The 16,162-nt window shown below is 39.2% G+C and overlaps 1 protein-coding gene across 1 annotated transcript in view; it reads right to left on the bottom strand.

The window, feature by feature from the left end:
• Positions 1-16,162, bottom strand: part of LOC141783822 (leucine-rich repeat and fibronectin type-III domain-containing protein 2) — a 179,484-nt gene that overhangs the window by 93,292 nt on the left and 70,030 nt on the right. The window contains exon 2 of the mRNA XM_074661352.1: positions 14,569-14,696. The gene's annotated coding sequence lies outside the window, so the exon portion shown is untranslated. The remainder of the gene's footprint in view (positions 1-14,568; positions 14,697-16,162) is intronic.

Raw genomic sequence — 16,162 nt, forward strand, 5'->3', positions numbered from 1 at the left:
AATTAGCATTTCACCAACTACAACACTGAATTTCCATGCTATTCCTTTCAAAGTATGTGGTTATATATTGTAAAATGTCAGTGTTTAGTCTTTATTTCTCTAACACAACATGACGATGACACCGTGTGATACGTGGATTCACACGGTGTCACCGTCGATGTCATTAAGAGCCTGTCTTTAAAATGGTCACCTGTTCTGTCAAACGGTGCTTTTACAATAATCTGTTGACAATTATAATGCGCATCATTAAACCCATGGCAGTGATTTCAGATAATACTGTGTCAGTCTGTAATTCATTTGATGATAACATAATCTTTACATACAGCACAATAAACCCAATTGGGAGTGTGAAGGGGGGGAAATTAAGGGAAAACCAAATTAGTGTTATTCTTATTACAGTAGTTAGCATAATACAAACTCCCATGAAGCTATTTGGCTGAAAATGTTCCCGAGACAGCGTGACATGTCAGTGTGTACCCACACAGATTGATTGCTCTTCTCCTTGCTGCATCTATTAAGAGCTTAATTCAGGTAAAGAGGAATTTCAACAATTCAGATAGTGTACTCAAGATCCCTTACAGAGATACAGAGTTAGATATAAAAAGCAGATCAATGTACCCAAGTGTGTATTTACCAGCCAGTTCGCACAAAAAGGCGTATACATGCCACGATAATGTGCAAGGCGTTTAACGTGCAATAAGTACGCCTTTCTTGATTTCGCCGTGTCATTTGTACGGCATGTATCCTGTACTGATTGCAATGTAAATGCATCCACGTATAAATGCTACGGTAAGAGTTAGTGACATGGTATAAAAAGCAAGAAAGACCACTTCTGGTGGACGGGTGGGGAGGTGGATGGGTCCATCAAACACCAGACTTTTATCCAGGAGATCCGTGTTCGAGACCGTTGTTTTGTTTTGTAAGTTACGTTAGTGAGTCACGCAATTGTTAAATGTTTTTCATTGACGTTTGTGACGTGTTTTCTGTAGTTGTGTTACGTTGTTTCCGTACGTGTTTTATTAAGTTTACTTACTTATTTAAAGCCCAACCATGACGTCTTCCCTTTCCCTAATTAAGTTGTTTTCTTGCCTTGCGTCCAAATGACACGCGAAAACGCTAAAATGCCTACTCATGACATGCGGAATGTCCATGTAATGTCGTGGTAGTCATACGCCTTCCTGTGAGACCTGGTTGGGTAATTTCACAAAGGGTTTGACTGATATGGGATGTTGCATGCTAACAGTATTCGGATTTTTATGAAGTACAACATCTGAAAACTTTTTTTTTTCATGCAGATTAGATTGCATTTAATTATTTAGATATACATTTAAAAGGGGAAATATATCACGCTCTTTTTTCAGGTTCATACTTGTATTTTGGGTTTCTACTAGAACATGTTTACCTGCTTTGATGTCCAAAAAAAGACATTATTTTTCTCATACTGTGTCTGAATATACCTGTATTCACTCTCTGTCTGAAACGCTCCAATTTTAAGACCCCCTCCCGAAAAAGCCCTAGCTGGCTTGTAAGAAAAATATGTATCCCCCTTGCAAATGTAGTTCTCAAACTGTGTGTAGTCTAATGAGCCTGCATGTGACACAGGAAGGGGAGCCAAATATGAATGACTTGTTGAATCATGTTTTTGAATGAATGTTTTCTGATGCAGGCAGCCCACAGAAAACTGACTGCGTTGTCTTATTCCACAGTTTGTGGGTTGGTAGGCACTCCAGATACCCAAATGTATGTGCACAAGCACTGAAAAAGTTTTTCATGATATGTCCCTACCCTTTGGAATTTTCCTTTAAATGAAAGTTATATTTACATTCGATATGATGACACATCAAAACGTATTTTGTGCATCCTTGAAGTCTAACAAATGTGTTGAATGTGGAATGGCTGATGGTAAACAGCACAAGCAGGGAGGACCCAAATGCAGTCAGAGACTTGCAGATTCAATGAGGATACTTTAATCAAACAAAGGTCTTAGAGGTTCCTGAAAGACGTGTAGCAACAGAGACGAACCGACAAAGAACAAAGAGACAGAGGTCTTGTAAACAGTGACTGACTAAATGAAGAAGCGATAGCAGGTGAGCAAGAGGTCTAGTGAGTGCACGACTAATGAGGGACAGGTGGAACTGATCAGGGCGGGACAGACAATCAAAAAGGTAGTAACACACACATACACACACACACACACACACACACACACACAGACAGAATGGGCCTTTCTCAAACCAGATCCTTCTCACTCCCACTCTGTGATGGAGCTGAATGAAGCACCATTCTTTAAGGTGTAGGGGTATAAGTACAGCGGCCACTTCGTGGGGGAACTTCCCTCACTCCGACAGAAACTGACATAACGTTTCGTAACCATTGTTTCGTATCAAGCGGAGGGGATGTGCAAAAGTTCACAGTATTAAGAATAAAAAGAATATGCAATAAAAGAAAAGAAGAAATTAAACTTACTGTGGGCAATGGACTGCTGTTTGGGCAGCAGTTTACAGACAGGCGTCTAGTGACACATTACACATACTCCTGAGGCTGCAGTGATTGTTTTTAAGGAAGCTATTGTTGAGTTTGCCATGTTGATTATGATTTGAGCACATGTTTTATGCTAAATGCAGTACCTGTGAGGGTTTATGGACAATATTTGTCACTGTTTTGTGTTGTTAATTGATTTCCAATCACACATATTTTGCATAAAGCAAGCATATTTGCCCTTTTCCATTTTGATAAGAGTATTAAATACTTGACAAATCCCCTGTTAAGGTACATTTTGAACAGGTAGACAAGCATGCGATTAGTTGCGATAAAATATTTGAATTGATTGACAGCCATAATCATGATATTTGATGTCGTCCATATTGCCCTTCCTCAACTGTTACTGTGTTTTTACTTGTGCCAAAGAAGAGAAAAAAAGAAATATTCCCACATTCGTTTAGCGATCAAAATGTACTAGATACAAATGCTAACGAATTCCCAAGCGAGCGCCTTCACAGTGGAAATCATAGATGACTCTATTTGAAAGACATGGCAGCAAACCAGTATATAGCACACAGGGCCTTGGGCTTTCAACAGGCTAAATGGAGGCTGAGACAGAAACTAAAGGTCATAAAAGCATAGAACGCTGAGAGTTTGTGGAGCACAGCTGGGTTGTTTTTTCTCCATGACTTACAGAAAATAGCCCGGCTGCCCTTTCTATTCTCAATCAATACTTTTTAATCAAGGCAGGCATTGAGGCGGCTGCCGTCTTTTTCATGACGACCTCATGCTGAGAAAACCTTTGCCTGGAATGTCTGACACACGGAGAACTTTGAGATCTAATTTCACATTCTGTTAAGAGTCTTTGATAGGATGATGGCTCGGGAGTGATCTTGAGCGGTGGAATGAAATACATTTATGAGTCAGTGATATTCATCATTCGGCTTGTCAGAGGTACTGTTACCTTTTCTGCGCTTCCTGAATGGCAACTATCAGAACTGGCTTAGTTCCATACCATCATTACCATCATACATGTCTTCTATGGAGGACCACAAAAGTCACGTAAATAGCAATAAAGCACTTAATTGATTAATTACTAATTGTACGATAACAATAGGCATTAATAAATGACAAATTGATTTATTAATCTATGAATAGATAGACTAAATCACAAAGTAATTCATTATTTGACATTTTAATAGGCAATAAAAATGAATTATAAAAATAATTTACAAATGAACGATTAATTCATCAATAAATAATTCAATAAGTACATCATTTAAAAAATACATTAATGAATTCATAAATAAATAATGGAATTTCAAACGCTATTTGAAAATGCAGTTTAAAAAAAGATAAATTAATTAACTGGATTCAGAAATTGAATTAAGAATACAGGTTTTAATCAGGCATTTAAAAGGGCAACTTCTTTTCCCATTTGCATTAGCAATTCCCTGCTGCTTTTACTAAACATATTAGCTGTTGGATTTGCTAATTTATTTAGCGTCTCCACTTAGCTTCAACGTGACCCTCTGGGTCCCTGAGATGGTAAAACAAGGCAATGAATGCAAATTAGCCACAGGCTAAGTAACAAGCTCTCTGATTGGCTGTCACTGGCATGTCAGACTCACACGGGAAGTGGGAATGGGAGCTATGAATTAATTATGTACTTATTGATTGCTTTATGGTGTTTTTGTAAATACCTTTTTAATTTGAACAATTTTTTGACGGATTCATATTTCACTTGTAAATTATTTTAATAAAATGTGAAAGTTAATTACTTTGCAATTTAGTCCATTTATTCATAGATTAATAAATAAATGTGTAAACACATGTATTAATGCCTATTTTTATGTTGCAATTAGTTATTGATCAATGAAATGCTTTATTACTATTTACGTGACTCTTGTGGTCCTCCATAGTCTACCCTGGTGGCCACGTTATTTTCTTTAGAACAAGATATTTGATCAGAGATTATTCAGGAAGTGCAAAGGCCGTTCCTGTATTGAAATGAAATCCACTGCCACTTCTCCATGACAACGCAAAAGCTTTTATATGAACACATTAACCGCGACACTGAGCCTAATTACGGAGCCACCAGGACATTTTCAGTACGTCTGTGTGAAACGACTTGGCTGCTCTCTAAAATGTGAAATGCATCAGCTCTAAACATTTTGGCAGCCAGCATCCTTGTCTGACGAAATGAGTGTTGGATGATAATTGTTCAGAAGTTTGATGTGTAATTACGCCTGCTTAATCGTCTGAGTTTCTCTCGTTCATCTAATCACTTTGCTGATCTCCTCTGACATTTTTTTTTTAGAGGCATGAATATCAATATACTGAGTGTGCTGATATTGTGGATTGATATGACAGTTGGGGATATTGCATATTAGCACTGATGGAATTCCATTACGATCAATATTCCTACTTGATTGACAACCTGGTAAACCTGGCAAATTATATATTTTCTTTGCACGTTAAGGTTATTGGGGGGGATTCAGTGTTCCACAATTACCCTTAGGATAAATTTTAGGGGTCCAAATACTGTTAAAGATGTTCTTCAACGTAGCCTTATTAGCATAGGTAACGCCCCCTAAACACTATATAGGAAGAGAGTATAGAAGCAAAGAGACAAAACTCTGTTGCTTTTTGTCAACCGCTGCTGCCGCCATTTTGGACTGAAAACGCTTATTATATTTATTCTATTCTATTTTATTTTATCGTTCAAAACAGGCCATTTTGGTATAATATGACAATTTAATATAAATATTTTTTTTTTACTTTTGTACGGCACTTTATAGGCGGACGTTTTACTGGCGTCCGGTAGTCGCTTTCAGTCCAAAATGGCAGAAGAGTAGCTCTGCTGCTTGGCGCTGATGTTGCAATGGAAGGAACAATTGACTTTCACCTCTTCCCTGCCAGACATAGTCCGATATTATTACTATTACTGGTACTGTTAAATAACTTTAAACAATGTAAGCATGTGTTTTTCCTGAGCGTCAGTAGCGTACAGAAAAATCAAAAAGCATCGAATAGCAGCTTGTAGGTTAAACCATTCAGAAGCTGAACACACACATTATCGTCCAAGGGTTATTATAGTCTTGATTGGGATCAGTGGACCAATAGTATTTATTTAGCCCACATATGTAATAATCCAATCATTAGAATTACTCTAAAACAAATAATAATCTAAATTTGATTATTCGTGCATTTTTTTTTTATGTTTCTTCAAATTCAAAATGTGGGTTTCCTTGTTGGAGAAACTATTGGTGTTATGCTTTTTTTTTCTTATCTTGGTAAGAGTGCTAACGACCACTGATAAAATGTTCTCTTACCTAATGAGAGCAAAAACAAGAAAACATTGGTGAATCCCAGAAATCAATGGGTACTAACAAAATACGAAGAAATCGTGGATTCAAATAAAAAGAAGTTTGTTTGTGTATCGCTTGCCCAGGCCATTGGCTCTGGGCAAATGCAACATTTGCATCATATTTGGAGACTGTAATTACAAGAAGTTGTGTGGAGGGGGGCGGGGTTGAAATATATGAGGGATATCTGACAGATATAATATCTCTCATTTGGTGAAAAGAATTACAACAGCCCAAAGACTTCTGGCAAAATAGCTGCACACTGGCAGTTACATCTAAATAAAATCATTAGTAATTAAATTGATTGAGCAAATTAAAAAGAAGCTACATAGCCTACAAATAGCTAATTAAGGCTTCATTTCCAGGTCTGACTACAACAAGGCTAATGATCCAGGAATGATGTGTGAACACTCCCAAATCAGGATAGAATGGGATTTTCTTGTTCCCTCCATTCTGACAGCATGGTGCGAATGCAACATAACATTGTCTTTTAAACTGACAAACGTCATATGTGTGATTTATGGCACAATTCAAACAGGTTAAAAAAAACTTTATCTACAAAACGGGGGCCCTGCAGTAAAGGTTTGGCAACCACTGCAGCAAGGCCAGATACTGGTAAGTCTTCTTGGTATATTATGCAGACAAAGAGGAAGATATGTCATCCGTCCATAGAGCAAGGTCCTGCATGACTGGATATTCCCATTTTGAACCTGAAAAAACATACAACCTTAATACCACTGAATGCCACAATGCCATATATTTTCATCTAATCTTGATTACATGTGTGTAATTACAGACAACATTATTATTTTTTTTAAGTATATGACAATGGATCAGCTGCACGGTGGTGCAGTGGTAAGCACTGTCACTTCACAGCAAGAGGGCTTCAAACCCGGCTTGGGGCCCTTCTGGATGGAGTGTGCATATTATTTCTGTTAGCGTGGGTTTTCTCCGGGTTCTCCGGTTTGACTCTAAATTGCCCGTAGGTGTGAATGTGAGCGTGAATGGTTGTCTGTCTCTATGTGTCAGCCCTGTGATAGTCTGGTGATCTGTCCAGGGTGTACCCCGCCTTCGCCCAATGTCAGCTGGGATTGGCTCCAGCCCCCCCGCGACCCTAAATCGGATGACAATGGATCTCAAAAGTATGCACATCATCATGATATAACATCATAAGCCAACCACAGCAATGAGATTGCCAGCACGTTGAAGCTGCTGATGTATTCTTTACACGTCCTTGCTCCCAGGTATCCAGTTGGTATAGCTCATGTGTACACAGTCAGTGACACCATGGGCTTCAGTTCACCTGAGACATCTACTGCATTTCATTCTTTCTACCCCCCATCCCTCCTGTGTATCTGTATCTATCAAAGACAAAAAAATCCCATATAGCACTTCATGAAATCACAGCCTACTGTAACACAAATAGAAGTGTTTCTGAGGAGCAGCACATGGAGACACCCCAGGCACTATCTAACCACCTTCATTGTCTCAATCGTAATGACGCAAGCAGGGGAAACCACACGCCTGATTACAGGGCTGACTTATAGTTTCATCCACACACACAAGGCAGGTGAACATGATTCACACATCGGGCAGCTCCGGGGCGTTGCACGGCTAACACGTAGGAATACTTTGGCCATTGAAAGATTGTTGAGGAAGGGGCTGGCGCGATCCTGCACTCTTCATCCTTGGGGCTTGTGCCACTGTTCATCAACCAGGGTGACAGTTTTGGGACAAGTTCATAAACAGCTGCTGTAGGAGGCTGAGCTATTCAGGGATCTCTCCATCCAGACATTTTCTGATCAAAGCTCAGCCAGAAGAGGCAGAAAAAAAAAAACATTTTGCAGCACAGAAGATTCTCTGCCACAGTTTCATCAGCCAGTTTTTATATAATCTTCACGACTGTGGGATGTAGCAGATTTTGTTTGGCTGTCAAGTTTGCTTTAGTTCTTTGAACTCAATTTGTTTGGGTAATGTTTAAAGCACATCACATATTTCCCCTTATTCTTTTCACAGATCTCTTAGGAAAGGCTTCCAAGCACGCCCACTCTCGAAAAGCTATCTGCAGAGGAAACAATGCATCTCTGCGTTTTTCCAAAAAAAAAAAATGATGGCACATCATTTTCATTGCAGTGGGTCATGTGCCCAACAGTTTTATTTTCTTTGCCTCTGCCTTTTTGCCTCTTGACAATATATAGTTATATTCTGTGTTCAACAGTGCATCCGAGCAGTATATATGTCCCACCAGCTGATATATGTTCCAGGTATAGATACTCAGTTGATACAGAGAGAGAAATAGTATTGGCTAACCAATACCAGCCCAGTTTGTCTTCAAGTTACATTAATATTGTCCATGTCCCGCTTTCAGTAACCAGAATATTTCCCTATAACCATGTGTATTAATCGCCTAACCTTAACCTTATCATAGCCATAGATAGGGCTGTCAAAGTTAACGTGATAATAACGCCTTCACACAAACTTGTTTAAATGCCACTAATGTCTTTAACTCATTAGAGCAACTTGCGGTTTTTAGGTTGTAGTGGGCTCAGCTTCGAAGCCAGAGTGAAGATACTGGCGTTATTGGTCGCTATAAGCACCACATATGTGGGTCAATAGTGGCCTACTACGCCTACTATCATGTGAAACTTAAAAGCAACCCATTCTAATTAGGGCTTTTCGAAGTAAACACGTTTATCACACGCAAATTCATTTTAACACCACTAATTTCTTAAAAAAAAATCGAAAATTGTGTTAATGTGTTAAAGTTGTAGTGGACTCAGTTAGATACTGGCATCATGTAAAACTAAAAAAACAAAGGAATCCATCGGTACCAACCATGTCATGCAACACCATGGAACAAATGTCATGCTTTGCCATCAGATCTCTCTAACACCATCAAACAGGCACCAGCCATTCTACTCAAGCTCACCCAAAAACCCACCAAAAGCAAATCAAACATCACGTCAGCCTCTCAATGGCAATCAAATCTTTCATGCTCCCTGAATGAGCTGATTTGTCTATTTTATTTGACTTGGAATCAACAAAACTAATACTTGTTACATGGTGGCCTGTCATTCAAAAGTAATAGATGTCAAAATGCATTCGTTGCCAATCTGTGTGTTCGACAGTCATGACTTCAAAAGTGTAAAACTTCAATTGAAAAAAAATTAGGGAAAAAGTCCAAACAAGCCTCTAATTAAATTCCCCCAGCTCATTACAATGTAATACAATCAGTCCACATAGAGTTACACTTCACTTACTCAATACGTTGAGGAGTGACATATTGAGATCACATCAATATTTCACTGGTAATTATTAAAATTCATATTATGGAGTGTGTGTGTGTGTGTGTGTGTGGGTGCACCAAAGGAATATCTTCATTTGGCAAATCAATTAGTCTGTGTTCAATGTGATATACTCAATATTGTCCTCCTCCAGGCAAGGAGCCTGTTTCTGGATAGACAGGAAGCAGCAGGAGAATTACACATTGCCATTATTGATTTTGTTAATATTACTGATATTCACTGATTATTTACAAATGATGCAGTGATTATGTTTTTGTCTTTAAATAGATTGTAGTTGAAGTACTAATTAAGAATGAATGAATGAATGAAATGGCTCTCTAAATGAACACTTTATAAATGTTACAGTGGTTGTTAATATAGTGTTTCCCATTAGGGCAATGCTTGCATCCAATACACATACTGACCCAGGAGGCACTTAAGCATATTTATAGAGCCTCTATTTGTGTTCCTGTACAAACTTCTCATTTACATCCGGAATACATATTACGCATGTCGACTATTAATGTTACTGAAGGTCATTAAAAAGTATGTTTCTTCAAGCAGTCCTGCTGTATTGTAAAACATGTTTCCCCATAATAATACAAATATGTAATGAATTCCACATGTATTCATATTTCTAATGCAAGATTAAATTGGATGGGCTAAATAAGCCACTTAAAACACATACACAAACAAATACTGTAAATGAGGCAATTTGTACGGAAGTCGAGAGCGGCCATGCATGCAGCATTTTTTTTTTTAACGCCATTATCTCGAGATAATGAGATAATAAAGCTGTTATCACTAGAAACCAATAGTTTGTCTCCACTTATTACTTATACTGTTTATCAGAGATCAGGAGTGCCACGGCAGTATGCATAGATGGCATCTATCAAACAACTGATTTATGCTAAAAATTTCAGATCAAGGAGTATCCGTTATTGATCAATGAATCACTGTACTTCAATCAAAATCAATTCAGAAATTGCATTGTGTCTTTCTGTTATAGATAACATGCAGATCAGTCCTCATCATTTAAGGAGAAGAATATTTTTAGTAGTATTAGTTTTATTTAGAGCTGTCTATCGATTCAAATATTTAAATGCAATTAATCGCAAACTAATCACATCTATTCAAAATGTACTTTAAAGGGAGATTTGTCAAGTATTTATTACTCTTATCAACATGGGAGATTTATGCAAATGTATGTACATATTTATTATTGGAAAAAAACACAAAACAATGACAAATATTGTCCAGAAACCCTCACAGGTACTGCATTTAGCATAAAAAATATGCTCAAATCATAACATGGCAAACTCAAGCCCAACAGGCAACAACAGCTGTCAGTGTGCTGACTTGACTATGACTTGCCCCAAACTGCATGTAATCATCATAAAGTCGGCATGTCTGCAAAGGGGAGAATCGTGGGTACCCATAGAACCCATTTTCATTCACATAATTTGAGGTCAGAGGTCAAGGGACCCCTTTGAAAATGGCCACGCCAGTTTTTCCTCACCAAAATTAACGTTAGTTTGGAGCGTTATTTAGCCTCCTTCAGGAAACTTAAGTATGACATGGTTGGTACCAATGGATTCTTTAAGTTTTGTTTATAGTTTCATATGATGCCAGTATCTTCACTTAAGGTTTAACACTGAGCCTGCTACAACCTCCGGAAGATCGATTGCATTAATGCGTTAAAGAAATTAGTAACGTCAAAACAAAATTATTAGTCTACCAGATTTAACCCAAAGAAATTATTTAACCCTGGTTAGAATAAAGCGGAGCTGTCGAGGCCCCCTTCAGTTCTGATTAGGCTACTGCTCACACGCAGCAAGTTCTTTTCCTTCCCCTCCACATCCAACTACGATGACCACTTTCCGAGATACGACATAAATGAACCCGTTACCATGAAAAGGCGAGTATTGCTATCTCAAGGTAATGAAATAATTTACCTGTGATCTTGAAATAACAGCATTAAAAAAAGATTGCAATCACGGCAGTTCTTGGCTTCTGTAAATTTGAGTGTGTAGAGATGTTTCCTTATTTAACATCCCCTGTACTGCCCAGGAGACCCATTAATAGGTAAATGTGATTTGTTTAATGTAGTTTGCTGATGGCAAACTGAATCATGAATTAATTAATGTGAAACTTTGTATAGCTCTGAAGGTTTCTATATATTGTCAGTTTATAGTTTATAAACACCACACAGCTCGTTACTTTCATTATTTACTTCATTAGCACAAGCTCACTGCCTAAATGTTTCACACTACTATCGTCAAACTAGAGGCCACGCTTAATATTCATTCCTGAAGGGAAAACCAAGGCACCTGACAGCTAAATGTGACTCACGCAAGTCCACAGATGTCAAATGCTTGCCAGGTAACAGGCTTAACACCTGATATACCTTGTGGCATTTGTTTACTATTTCTATTTTCCACAGACTTCAGTACATGAGCAAGAACCAGTGGATGAAAAACAAAGATATCTGAACATTTACTTGGACTAATAGACCAAATCAAATCCTCTGTGAGTCCAATATCAACTAATTTCTCATATATTTAAAATGAATACCACGCCTCCCCGCCAGAGAAACACAATTTACAGTCTGTGTGTTTTCACCCGACCCTGCTTGTCCTTCACAGTTCCCTGGGATTCTCAAAACAGGTATTATTATCCTCAGCTGGTGACGCAATTTGGCGGAATACTCTACAAGGACTCTGTGCCAGGCAGGCATCAGTCCTAAGGGGAATGTCACGGCCCTAACCTCATCTGTAGCTATCATTGGCTCCGTGTGAGCTGTTCACATGCACCGGGAAGCAAAGCAGAAAATGAGGAAAATGATGGGGAAAGCAGACAGAGGGATGAGGGAAAGAGGGAAGGAAAAGACAGAAGGGAGGAAGGAAGAAGGAAAGATGGGATGAGGAAAGACTTGAGGGGCTCAGTGAATGCAGGTCTGATTCATTGCTGCCAGAGCTGTCTGTGCTCAATCTCTCCATCCTACCACTGCCTGAATATATATGGAAGAAGACGGCTGGCCAACTCTCCTTAAAAATGAATATTAAAGGAAGGAAGGAATAACAGTAAAGTATAATTTGCAAGAATTCCCTAAAAAACATTGTTTGAACTGATAATAATAATCCCTCTCAATCATCAGTTATGACCCACTAGAAGTGAGTGGTGGTATCTGTATCTGCAGAGACCCTGCAGCCCTCTGACAGTATGTTCTCTTTTCTTCTTATTTTGCTATGTTCGAGACACAGCAACCCCCAGCCAATAACAGTGTGCAGGGTGTGCATCCGGTTCAAGTCATCAAACACCACCGCTTTGTCATGCCCCTGGGCATCTGATACCGAGGCACAAGTTCCCCTTTAGCTTTCACGGATGAGAATGGGTTGTGTGTTCTTATGTACATGCGCTCCAGACAGTGTCCCCCCCTTGACCGAGAGCAGTGCTGAGCCACAGCAGACAGAAGCCTGCCCTTCCATCACATTCTCACTCCCAACTCGTCAAATACCGCCGCTCGGTCAGTGCCACTCGGCATCTGACGCATGGGGTACTCTAGCGTTACTTTTGGATGGACCAGGGACAGCTTGTCAATATACGCTTGTTACATGCATAGTATCCTTTCAAAATAAACTTCAGTTTTTCACAGGAAGTTAGATTTAGGCAACACAACCACTTAGTTAGGGTTAGTAAATGGTCGTGGTTGACGTTAACTTCACTGACTAACGACCGACTTGACTGACGATACTAATGAGTCGTGATTAATGACTGACATGACGAGATAAGTCAACGTTACTTTTAGTTTCGCGCAGGACATGACCAGCGGTCTCCTTGTTGAAAGTCTTGTGTTAGTTTGATCCATCCACAACCCCTCCGCCCTTAGCGGACTCTCATGCTATTAATACTACATCACTCCTACTCCGCCGTGGGTGGGTTTACATTGGAGTTAGTTGAAAGCCTGGTTTGTCACATACTGTCACTAACGGGTGCTTCCGTGAGTCGGTTACTGATGCCAATCGGTGCTGCCCAATCTGCGATATATGACAAGATGGGAGTGAGAGTGGGTTGGCCCTTTGGCTGCATTCATTCAAAATCCATAAACTCTGCATCTTCCCGCAGGGCTGTGCAGAGGTGTGCATAGTTGTGGCCGTGTTTATTTGTGCTTTGTTCTCACTAACGCCGCTCCTTCTCTTCATGCACTCTACACCTCGCTCCGCCATCACTTATCTCTCTGTGCCTCGCTCGCTAGTAGAGCTGAGGAGAAGGGGCCAACTTTGAATGTGGCGTTTTTACAAACAGCAACCGACTACAGTTACATATTACACCTTTAAAAAAAAAAAGCCCAGTCCGCTCTGATTGGCTTGCAAGAAAAATATGGCACAACTTTGTTAAGGTAGTTTTCAAGCCGTTGTTGGAGATACTCAGATGAGCCTTCATGTGACATATGAAGGGGAGCCAAATCTGAATTGCTTGTTGAATCACATGTTTTCTGATCTAGGCAGCCCACAAAAAACTAACTGGGTTGTTTTATTTCACAGTTTGTGGGTTGGTAGGCACTCCAGATATCCAATGTTATGTGCACAAGCACTGAAACTTTGATAAATCTTATCAACCTGTAGTGCGATCACAACACTGAACAACTCCATATACCTGATGCCCTGATGCTGACACATGTAGGTTGAGGAATCACACAGGAAACATGATCCTGTCAGGACGACTGTGCAGGGCTGACACTTTAAAAGCTTTTTGAAACTGATGTCAACATTAAAACAGGTAGACATCACCTTTTTTCTTTCCTCATAGCTGTGGCTAAACAATCTGTAAATGCAACACTGCAGTAGGCATGCCGCAGTAACTGTAGTTGGCAGTATTCAATGAAGGTCACAAGTGGCTCTCTCTTCTTATGCAATTAACCCAGTTTCTCAGCGAGGCAGCAATCTACAGGGAAGCAATTAAAATCCAAATTCTTCCCAGTGTGTGGACTTCACAAGGAAAAAAAAAAAAAACCTTGGACGGCCCAACATTTGTTTGGGGGCGTTGATTAGTGATTTTTTCGTTAGATATCTGAAATTTTAAAAAAGGGATAAAGGAGCAATGCAAGAAAGGAAACAAAATACTAGGGAAAGGAATGTGGATTAAACTAAATGAGAGAGGAATAAGGATGGACAGAAGGACCAAAAAGGCTCGGGATTTTTTCTTTCTTTCACCTGAACCACAATTTTGTTAAAACATCTATTATTCTGTGTTAGGATATTGAACAGATTCTTCATTTATTCTCCAATTATTTGTCCATGAAAGCGATGAAGCTCATGCATAAAATCTTATCAACTCTCCTGACTCCTCTTAATACAAACACAGCCAATAGAAAAAGACTCCCTCCATCTATTTATTTGTTCTCAAGGCTGTGTGAGAGTGAGCTGTGTACTGACCTTGAATTCCTCCTGCGGGCAACAAAAATCCCAAGTCTTCCCCCTCCTCCCACGGACGAACGTTGCAAGGTGACGTCTGTGTGTGTGCCGAGGAAGAAGTCCTCCACCTCATCCGTTCACTCTTTCACCTGCAGGAAAACAATGAGGAGAGGCAGAGAGCAGGCATATGAGAAATGGCATCGATCTGAGACATCTCTGTGGCATCTAATCCTTTTATTTTAGAGAAGTCAGAACAACGGGTCTGCCACAAACCCTGACCGAGGTCTGGAGTCAGATCCATTCTCTCAGGGTATAGCATTATTTTGAAGGACTCGTTTGGATGCATACCAAAAAAAAAGTCGAGATAACAACAAAGTGTTGGTTTCATATTTTTCGTGGTTATTGTGACTACAAATGTCTTTGCATTTACTGTGGCTTTTCTGAAAAAGAAAAATCCTGAAGCCATAATGCCATGCAGGAGGGATTTTAATTCAGCGGGGCTCGGGAGAGCTTTTATAAATTGGGTTACTGAATCAGGGAGGGTGCAAGCTCTTGCATAACAATGCAATAGCTGGTTGAACACACACAGAAATGGAAAGTGGCAAGCTGTGGTTTTAATGGGCGTTACATGCTGTAACTAGAGCTGTCAATCGATTAAAAAAATGCAATCGCAATTAGTTACATGATTGTCAATAGTTAATCACGATTAATCGCAAAATGATCTCACATGTTTTATCTGTTCAAAATGTACCTTAAATATTTGTCAGGTATTTAATACTCTTACCATCATCAACAGGCAACAACAGCTGTCAGTGTGTCAGTGTGCTGACTTGACTATGACTTGCCCCAAAAACTGCACATGATTATCAAAGTAAAGTAGGCATGTCTGTAAAGAGGAAACCCATAAAACCCATTTTCACCCCTTTGAAAATGGCCATGTCAGTTTTTCCTCGCCAAAATTTAGCGTAAGATTGGAGCGTTATTTATCCTCATGTCGTGACACACCATAATGGCATGGTTGGTAACAATTGATTCCTTATTTTTTCTAGTTTCATATGATAACAGGATCTTCAGCTTTAAAACTGAGCCCACTACAACCTAAAAATCACAAGTTGTGTTAATGCATTAAATAAATAGTGCTGTTAAAACAAATTTGCGTTATTATTGTGCTAACTTTGAAAACCTTAGCTATATCCTTAGCTTAACCTTAGCTACATTTCTATTTGTGTACAAATTTAACAAATGAGATACATTAGTTAATAATTAATGAGCTTTAGTGGTGCTGGCAAGTGCATTTTTTAACTTTGGACTGAACCAGGCTAGCTGTTTCCAGTCTTTATGCTGAGCTAGGCTAAATGCTTTCCATCTCCATACTTAAGGCACAATGTTATTGATCTTATCATTTAACTCTCAGCGGTAAAGCAAATAGCGCATTTCCCAAAATGTCGAACTATACCTTAATTATTTTTGTTCTGTGGTCAATTTGGCAACTTCCTGGTTTGTTTAGGTGTTCTGTTGAAATGTATCAGCCAATCAGTATCTAGTATAGTATAGTATGTCTGTGCGGGTGTTTCAAATTCTTTCAAGAGTAATAGTTTTAATGTTGCCTTAGCAA

This window comes from Sebastes fasciatus, chromosome 15 (genome assembly GCF_043250625.1).
Source record: "Sebastes fasciatus isolate fSebFas1 chromosome 15, fSebFas1.pri, whole genome shotgun sequence".
Taxonomy (NCBI): Eukaryota; Metazoa; Chordata; class Actinopteri; order Perciformes; family Sebastidae; genus Sebastes; species Sebastes fasciatus.